We start from the raw sequence: 10,765 nt of genomic DNA on the forward strand, positions 1-10,765 counted from the left end.
TATTTGCTTATATGTGTAACCTGCCCCCAAATTGAGAATTGCAGGCAAAACAAGAGAAATTATACGGGGCAAAAACGGAAAGAGATTGCTAGTGGTGGCAAGAATCGAGGATCAAGCAGGTCAAACTTGAATTCTCTGTTAAGGTGGAGAAGTGAGGCCTTGACATTTTGTTGGTGTGATTCCTTTGATAAAGGACACATTCGAGAGTGAGACTGTAGAGAAGTGTGGTTGCAGTACAAACATTGAAGAAGATGTCTACACATTTTTCATATTTTTAATTCTCTGTATATTTTCTTTAGATAGATCAAGCGTTGGTTGACTTGTACAGCTTTTGTGACTATAATAAGTTTTCTTGACGGAGATAGAATTTGTATGCTTGAAATACAGAAATTTGATGAAGTTGGTAAAATAGAGCTGTACAGTTTATCATTCTTCCCTGTTGTGTTAAGAGTTCTAGAATGAAGTATTCCTCTTGAAATTTGTCCCTGTTTCAAAATCCGAAAGATATTTCTGGAGTTGCAAGATTGAAAACGCACACATCGGCTACCAGTTATACGCTAAACACTAGTGATACGCATGCCGTAAAAGAGCAAATATACTCCAGCTTGGTAGAGTTGTTCCAAAGTCACTAGAAAAAGATTATATGCTTTTTATTTTGAGAATTGATGCAACAAATAACTAGGGCGTTCGATTTTTTACAATCGTCCTTTGGCATGTGTCGGAATCGTCCTTTCGAAATTGTAAAAGACATGCAGTTATATATATATATATATATATAAAAGATTTCATCATTAAATCACTATGCCAATAATTTACTTTTTTCAACCAAAAGGAAATGGGCTCGAGGCCATTACCAATCTACATATATTGAAATGAAAAAGAAAAAAAAAAAAAAAGAGAAAATGACATTGCAGATCTGGATTTGGACAGCCATCGAGGACATACGATAAACCATTGGTTGCCATTGACCATTACACAATACATATCTGTTGTTTGTATCCCCTTAGTGGCAATGAGTATGTTAACAAACTATCTAGGTCCATATCCCACTTGAAAATTAATCAACACACTTATGTGTCTGCATTTAGTTCCATCAAAAACATTATGTTGCAAGAAATATGGAGGAACTCCCAAAAGTTAGCTGCATAGAAAATTCAAAATCTGAACAGCGTCGGCAGAATGTGGTATGTGCAGGTGCAGCGACTTCGGCCTAAACTTTGACCTCGATCCAGTCTGAATTTCCTAAATATCCAAGCATACAAGTTGTAGAGCCTTCTTCTGGCTTTCTGTATCATATTTATACTTCGCATTTGGAGTTGAGACGAAAGAGTTATGCCTGTCTTACGAAGAGGTATCTAAACTATTCCAAAAATTGCCGAAATAACTTCATTTTGAATTTGACAATAATGAGGACACTTACAGACTATGAAAATAAAATACTTCAATTCAAAGAAACAAAGCTAATTGAACAAGAAGATCACACCCCTGATGTTCCTCTGTCCAACTAATATGCTATTTCACTCAGGACTTTCATCACAGAACACCACAACACACACACACACACACACACACACACACACACACACACACACACACACACGCACCATCTTAATCGCAACCGCAAATAATTTTATAAATTTCATCGTTGCGTAAGTATAGATGAAGGAGATCACATTAAAAAATAGAACGAGAAAAGTTCAAAGCAATGCAATCAAAATAAACAGGCGACAAAAGGAAAACTTTAACCCGACTTTGATCAATTCACAAACCAATGGATTTCTGGAAAGCTACGAGTTCAAAAATTAGATCTTACACAAAATCAAAGCAAAAATGTTCACGCATACGAACATAATTAAATGAGATATTTGCAGAATTCAAAAGGAAGATTCGAGAAAAAAATAACTCTATGAGATATAATTCACAGCATAAACTCACAATTACCCAAAGAAGAGGATGCTCAATCGTCAGCCGGAAGAACAAATGAGAGAGGGAGATGAATGCAGGAATGAACGAAACATAAAGTTAATCAATAATTAGGTTACTAATTTTATGATAACTATTGCTCTGTAATTAAACTTAGATATTAATGTTAATTTATAATTAAATTTTATCTTTAAGGGTTTTTGTGTAATTTTACTCATAAGGTAGGTATCGTACAATTTTTTCATGGGTTCGTACTAATCTGACATGGCACAATTTTATTGGAAGATTATGGTTCGAGAAGTACAACCCTCTCGGACCCTAGACAACCCCTACATACCAAAACAAAATTGACAACTCACGAATTGAAGAATCCACCTCATCAATTGAACTCCAGCTAAGCAATTTTGATAAATGACATCATCATTTACCACATGTCAATCATTGAGGGCATAGATCTTCTTTTTATATATTATATATCTTATATATAAAAGAAAGAAACGCTAGGCAACCCTAAGAAACCCTAATGTCATATTTGTAATATTTCAATTTTTATCAAATTTTTATCTCCTTAATATTATTTTAAATATTATTTTCGAATTTTATCATATTTGTATCCCCTAAATATTATTTTAAATATTACTTTTTATTTTTCATCAGATTTTTGTCTCCTAAATATTATTTTTTATTTTTATCAAATTTTTATCTCCTAAATATTATTATAAATCATATTTTTTTTTTGGGATAATTACTCATTTAGTATAATAAAGGTGGATCTATTGCCTTTTATATTATTAGTGGAAACCCCCTTAATTATTTAATTAAATAGATATTTATAAAATTATTATCCAATATACCTAATTTGCCTTTAAATCTCTTATTACTTTAGATCTGTGATCCCTAAATTCTGAAATTATATTTCACGCTATTTCTCTTCTTCCTCCCTTTTCTCTCCACAGACTGCCGTCATTTCCCCTCTACCTCAGTCCCGCCGCCGCCATCTCCTCCCCTCGACTTCCGCCGGTCGCCGCTCTCCACTACTGTCTCCGCTTGCAGCCGCAAAGTCGTTGAGAGGCTAGGGTTTCGGAAAGAATTTAATTTTAATTCGGTAAGAAAACTTTGTTCTTCTTCCATGGTAGAAATTAGGGGCTCAAAATATTCCAATTTTCATTTTCTGTAATTTCGTTGTTGAATGAATCATTCAGGAAATAAAAAGTTTGGTTTTTTATTTCCCACATACGGCGGAAGAGAGTCCCATAGTGCTGTTGTTTCCCGTGGCTGTCGGATATGGGTTCTTGGCCTCTAAAGAATAAATTGAGAAAGTTATATTGTATTCTTGGCACTTTAATTATTATTATGCGTTAAAATGACAAGTTTTATTGATTTTTTTAGATTTATTATATTTTAGAGTGAATAGTTATAAGAGATTTGAATTGTTGTAATTAGAGAGAATGGGATAATGTTACAGTTAATTTTGAACAATTTTTAGTTGATTTCGATTTTTTATCGTTGATTTTTGTAGTTGATTTTCTTTTTAGTAAAATGCTATTAAAAACAGCTATTTTGTGGTTGTTGATTCGGGAAATAAACGAACAAAACAACTAAATAAGTAATCGTTTTCAGTAATTTGTAGTTGATTTTGACAATTTTTTAGTTGATTCTCAATTTTTTATTGTTGATTTTTCATTTTTGTTAATTTTGTAGTTGATTTATGTTTTAGTGAACCTACTATTAAAAATAAATATTTTGTGGTTGCTGATACGGAAAATAAACGAACAAAAAAAAATAGTTGTTTTAAGTAATTTACAGTTGATTATGGAAATAATTGATTTTGGAAATAGTTGATTTTGAAATTTTCGAAAATTTTATAACCAATTTGAAAACCTAAAATTGAAAAAATAATTAAAAATGAAAAAACAAATTAAAAAATTTATTTAAATAAATAAATAAACAAATATTATAATTAAAAGAAAATAAAATGAAATATGCATTAAAGTAGTGGAGGATCGTAAAGAAGGGTAAATTTGGGAATACAAAATAGTTGGGCCTATCACTAATAAAGAAAAAGGGACTGGATCCACATTTATTAAAAAAATGATAGGGAGTTTCTCACTAATAGTCCTTTTTTTTTTTTTTTTATCAAATTTATATCTCCTAACAATAATTTTAAATATAATTTTCAACTTTTAGCAGATTTTTGACTCCTAAATATTATTTTCGAATTTTATCAAATATATATCTCCTAAATAATATTTTAAATATTTTTTTCGAATTTTATCATGTTTTTATTAGTTTTTTTATCTCCTAAATATTATTTTCGTTTTTTATCAGATTATTGTCTCCTAAATATTATTTTCGATTTTTATCAAATTTTTACCTCCTTAATATTATTTAAATAATAATTTTCAGTTACAGATGAATATTGAAGATCGAACTACAAAATTCGATGAGTCTAATATATTTTATGAGACACCTAACTTAATCAAACTATTAATTGGAAAGGATCTTATATGCGCTAAAGATTATTTATGTAGAAACATACTAAACATCTTTATAATACAATTCATCAGTTTGGTCAATATACGCTTGAAGCAATCAAGAAAACCTACATGGTTCAATATGATACCGAGGAGTGGTATGAATGTGGAATTGGAGTTATTACGAAATGATTTTAATCATATTTTATCTCCTAAATATTATTCTAATTATTATTTTCATATTTTATCAATTTTTATCTCATTAACATTATTTGAAATATTATTTTCGATTTCTTATCAATTTTTATCTCCTAACTATTATTTTAAATTTTATTTTCGATTTTTATCAGATTTTTATCTCCTAAATATTATTTTTTTATTTTTTTATCAAATTTTTATCTCCTAAATATTATTTTAAATATTATTATCGATTTTCATCAAATTCTCCTAGATCTTATTTATAACAATCTGATTTTCGATTTTTACAGAAAAGGGTAAATAAATCTGATTTTCATCCCTAGCGGATTTTGTGACATCGTTTTACAGAATGTCTGCAGCATTTGAATTTTATATCTTCCCTATCTAAGGCTTCTTCTTTTGGTAACCCGAGTTTAGATTTTGTTTCTTATCTTCTTCTTCATCCTATTGACTGTGTGGCAATTAGTTTACATCTTTTTCCATCATGGCTTATAGGTAATTTCATTTTGTTAAATTATGTGTTTCATTACTTTATACCAAAGTTTTCAAATTTTATGTATAACAATTATTTCATTTTATATGTTATTGGATATGTTATTAAAAGGGATGATTTGAGAAAATTAACCAAAAATGGGCGGAGCCACAAGCTATTGGAAGTCGACCTTCAAGACTTTTTTTTTCAAAAACTTTTTTTTTCTCGCCGGATTCCGGCGTTGGCCAGCGGTCAACGCCGGTCTCCGGCGTTGACTTTTCAACTTTTCTTTTTTTTTTCTTTCTTTCTTCCGGATTTTTTCGCAGGATTCTGGCGGTCAACGCGTTGAATTTTTAATATTTTTTTTCTTTTTTTTTTTTTTTTTTTTCTTTTTTTTTTTGTAACTTTTTTTTCCGTTTAAACAGCAATATTGCTGTGATTGACACTAATATTAATTATATTACTGTTAAACACAATAAAATTAACTAAACTATAGTTTAACACAATAATATTGCTATATTAATCTCTAGAACATTAATATTAACACAACAAAACTCATTATTATTGTGTAATAAAGTAATATTACTATGTTGACCGTTCAACAAATGTAAACATAATAAAAAAAAATCAAATGAATTAATATTACTGTGAGTGACAGTAATATTACTATAGCAACAGTAATATTACCGTCAACCACAGTAATATTAACTATATTACTGTTAAACACAGTAAAATTAACTAAACTATAGTTTAACACAGTAATATTGCTATATTAATGTCTAGCACATTAATATTAACACAACAAAACTCATTATTATTGTGTAATAAAGTAATATTACTATGTTGACCGTTCAACAAATGTAAACATAATAAAAAAAAACCAAAAGAATTAATATTACTGTGAGTGACAGTAATATTACTATAGCAACAGTAATATTACCGTCAACTACAGTAATGTTAACTATATTACTGTTAAACACAGTAAAATTAACTAAACTATAGTTTAACATAGTAATATTGCTATATTAATCTCTAGCACATTAATATTAACACAACAAAACTCATTATTATTGTGTAATAAAGTAATATTACTATGTTGACCGTTCAACAAATGTAAACATAATAAAAAAAAAAACCAAAAGAATTAATATTACTGTGAGTGACAGTAATATTACTATAGCAACAGTAATATTACCGTCAACCACAGTAATGTTACAATAATAGACAGTAATATTATTACGTTACTCCGTGAATAACTCAAACAAACAAAAAATCCAAACAAAATAATAATATTGATGTGGTTGACAGCAATATTACTATAACAACAGTAATATTACCGTCAACCACAATAATATTATTGTGTTTACAGTAATATTACAATAATAGACAGTAATATTATTACGTTACTCCGTGAATAACTCAAACAGAACAAAAACCCCAAAAAAATAATAATAATGATGTTGTTTACAGTAATATTATTGTGTTTACAGTTATTTTACTGTCAACGACAGTAATATAATTATGTTGACTTGTCAACAAATCAAACAAAATTAAAAAAAAAAAAAACAATAAAAAAAAAAATAATAATATTACATTAATTTACTATCAACGGCAACACAATTACATAAATGTAATGTCAACGGCAGTACAATTACGTCAATTTACTATCATTGACAGTATAATTACGTTAATTTCTTGTCAGTGACAGCACAATTACGGTCAACGTTTAGCGGCGGACGTGGAAAAACAAAAAAACCAAACAAAATCCGGAAGAAAAGAAAAAAAAAATCAACGCCGGAAAACGGCGAAAAAATCCGGAAGAAAAAAAAAAAAAAAAAAAAAGTCAACGCCGGAGACCGGCGGCAAAAAAAAAATTTGAAAAAAAAAATGTTTGTGGAAAAAAAAAAATTTAGGTCAAAATTGAATAATTTGTGAAATTTGGGGTCAAATTGAGATTAAATTAAGTTAAAGGATGAATTGGAGCATATTAATATGCTCCTAAAAAGGTCAAAATTGAATTTTTGTGGTCAAAATTGGATTTTTTGGACAAAATTGATTAAATTGGGATTACACTTAAGAATTGGGTATAAATGGTTTAGGGTAATATTGGGATATACATGAGTGTTTCCTTTATTTATAATAAATATTAAAGTGATGGGCTTATTGGTGAAAGAGATATGTTCCCTAAACCTAGAATAATAAACATGTTTGGTTGGGGACCTTATCACAAAAACCCATATATATATATATATATATATATATATATATATATATATATAAGAATGTAACTCTCCACCAGCTTTACCTCAATTTATTTTTTCTTTTTTTTTGGGCACCTATAGTAATAAAACGACGTCGTTTTGGGTATTTTACGCCCAAAAGCAACTGGCCCAATTTTCCTTTTCCACTTTCTTAAATTGTGGACGGTACTCAGTAGTGGGGGCCCATGGTCGGTTTCTCACGTCACAAGACGTCTGCACCAATTTTTTTTATCTTTTTTTTTTCGTTTTCTCGGCACCCAACTCCTCCCACCTGCTCTCTCTCCGACGAAGCCGCGACCCCTCTCTGTTAAATCCTCCACACCACCCCCGCCGACCGTCGACCAGGGGAGGCGATCGAAAAGAGCTCGCCGCTTCAGGCGGGGACGGGCATAGTCAGTGGGATTCTGCCCGCCGTTCCTCACCTGGGCCGTGGTCTGTGCGTGACGCTAGACCATCCACCACTCACCAAATTTTCTCTTGTTTTTGTTTGTAATTCCTCTTGATTAGAATCTGTCATTTGTGGGATTTTATTTTTTCCGCTTTTGTGCGTTGCATATTCCCGTCCATTACCTGCGATTGGATCGGTAATAGGGGTTTAATTGTGCTGCTGCCCAAATGAATTTTGGGCTTATTTATTATTCGTCGTCTTTGCTTCTTTTTCCTTGACGTTTCCCGTTTATGCACGAAAACTTCGTTCTGTATGGTAGTGTTAATCTCTTCGATGATGACTAAACATATGATTGATGATAAGGGTCTTTCTAGGGTGAGATCCCATGTTCTAAACTTTTATGAGATACCCCATTTATATTGCGCCACGTGTCCCTGCCAAAAAATCCATTTTTTCCTCATTTACGTATTGTCGTAAATACCCTTCGTATAATTAATATTTTCAAAAAATTGGCCATTATATATTATTAATGTAATGTCAATTTTACCCTCTATATTTTTAATGCAATTTTAAATATATATTTATTGCTGAATTAAAATTTATAATGTCAATTATATCATTATTCGTAAAAACCACCCATCCAAAATTGCATCAACCTGAATTCAAACTCGTGACCATCTGAAAACACACAAGAATACTTACCATTAAGACACAACATATAATTGACAATAAACTAACAATAAGGATATATATCACAAAGCTACAATTTATAATGATTATAAAACTTATATAAATAATGTTAAATAAATTATTAATTCTCATATAATTATTATTATTATATATTAAAAATATCCCATACTAACAAATCTTTATATAATATAATTTAAAAATCTAAGGAAATGTTGTTCAACTCGTGTAATTTAAAAATGAGTTTCGAAAGAATTTGAAGTTTGAATTGAATCGTAAGTTGGAAGATTTAATTATATCGTAATATTTGAATCAATTAAACTCATGTGTTTTCAATTCAAAAACAATATTCAAAGATTTGATCGATTAAGCTCAACTCATTTCAATTCGTATACAATATTCAAATATTTGAATCGGTTAAACTCAATAATTTACAATAGCGTATTAATCAATCTGTGTATAATTAAAGTTTAGTAACCTTTTTTTTTTATTGAATTTTATCATAAAAAATAATAAAATTTAATTCGTAAAAATCGTAAGATTTAATTTAATCGGTTCATGGTTAGATTAAATCTTACGATTTACGATATGATTTTTACGATTTTACGAATTAAATTATTATTTTGTTGTTAAAATTGAATTAAAAGGATAGTAGACTTTAATTATAAATAGTTAACTCGATTAATACGTTCTTGTCAGTGGTTGAACTTAATCGATTCAAATTTTTGAATAATATTTACAAATTAAAAGGATTTGCGCTTAATTGATTCAAATCATACGCTTTAATTAATCTTATGATTTGATTCTTGCGTAATTTAGGAATTATTTTTTTATGATAAAATTGAATTAAAAATGTATTACACTTTAATTAATAATAGTTAATTTGATTAAGACGTTCTTGTCAATAGTTGAGCGCGCTAATGAATCGATTCAAATATTTGAATATTTTTTACGAATTGAAAGCACTTGAGCTTAATTGGTTCAAATATTACGCTTTGATAAAATATTATGATTTACGATTAGGTTCTTACATGTGTTAGGAATTAAATTTACTATTTTTTATGACAAAATTGAATTAAAAATATATTAGACATTACTTATAAATAGTTAAATCAATTATGTAACATGTTATTTCAATAGTTAAGCAACCGATTAAAATATTTGAATAATGTTTACTAATTGAAAGGATTTGTACTTCATCGATTCAAATCTTACTAGTTGATTAAATTAAATATTAAAAGAAATTCACATTATAGTATTTGTAGTATATAATTTTATTTTAAAGTAAGAAAACTACTAATTGGAATGAGTTATAATTTTTTCTTCTTCTAAACAAACATATTATTTTATTTTTTATTTGGATTTGTCACACTATCGATTAAATAACATAAGTGAGTTTGAATTAAGTTATGCATTTTTTTATATTTAATTGAGCATTCTTTACATTTTTAAATGGTGGAGTTTATTAATACTTCTAATATTATATAATTAATGATAGATGTTTGGCGTATTGAACTGCAATTCTTTATATTTTTAAAACTTTATTTTATTAAATTTGTTAATAATTTATTTAATATCATTTAATAATAATGAATGTTGCAATTAATATTTGAATTAACAGTATTTATACAATTATTGTTAAATATATCATAATAAGTTAATGTGCTTGGATGGTTAGGATTGATAAATGTATTAAGAGGTCACAAGTTCTATTCCTAATGAATGCATTTTTTTCGATTATTTATCAAATAAATCTCGGTCACAATGAATTTAAATTAATTATTTAATTAAAATATAGTAGGGGGTAAATTAGACAATTCAATGTTAATCAATTTTATATTAATTTAATAAAAAAAATAATCGAAGGATAATTTGGTAAAGTACTTCATTTTTTAGAACATAAGCCATGTTATTTTCCTAGGGTCCAGATTTAATCTTAGAAAATTAATGGTGATTAATGCATATCTCATAAAAGTTTAGAACATGGGGTATTTCACCCTAGACAAACCCTGATGATAAATATGAATGTTATTTAAGGTTTTTTACTTATTTATGTTATATTTGATTTGTTTAGCGAAATTTGTGGTTGATCATGAATCTGCATCTATAAACTATACGTTTGTTTGTTAGAATTTCAGAATCTTAATACATGGAGCTTTGTTGGTATTCGGGAACTGTTATAATATTCGGGGCGTGAATATTGAATAGCTTTGTCGGCCGGGCATATCTTGCTGGATTTTGATTGCTCTATCGTTATTTCATTTAGTTTATGCCGAACTTCATTTGGTTTATGCCAAACACCGATGGATTTGTAATTCCAAGCTTGGAAATCGAAGACACGAAGTTGGATCCTAAAGTCTGT

General features: G+C 28.7%; 1 long non-coding RNA gene across 1 annotated transcript; it reads left to right on the top strand.

Annotated features, from left to right (window-relative positions):
• The first annotated feature begins 2,799 nt into the window (after nt 1-2,799).
• On the top strand, nt 2,800-3,433 carry LOC105964738 (uncharacterized). The gene is made up of 2 exons (XR_001173406.2): nt 2,800-3,028; nt 3,126-3,433. It is a non-coding gene; the product is annotated as an uncharacterized LOC105964738 (long non-coding RNA).
• The last annotated feature ends 7,332 nt before the right edge of the window (nt 3,434-10,765 follow it).

Source organism: Erythranthe guttata, chromosome 14, assembly GCF_056151865.1.
Source record: "Erythranthe guttata isolate IM_541 chromosome 14, IM_541, whole genome shotgun sequence".
Lineage (NCBI taxonomy): Eukaryota > Viridiplantae > Streptophyta > Magnoliopsida > Lamiales > Phrymaceae > Erythranthe > Erythranthe guttata.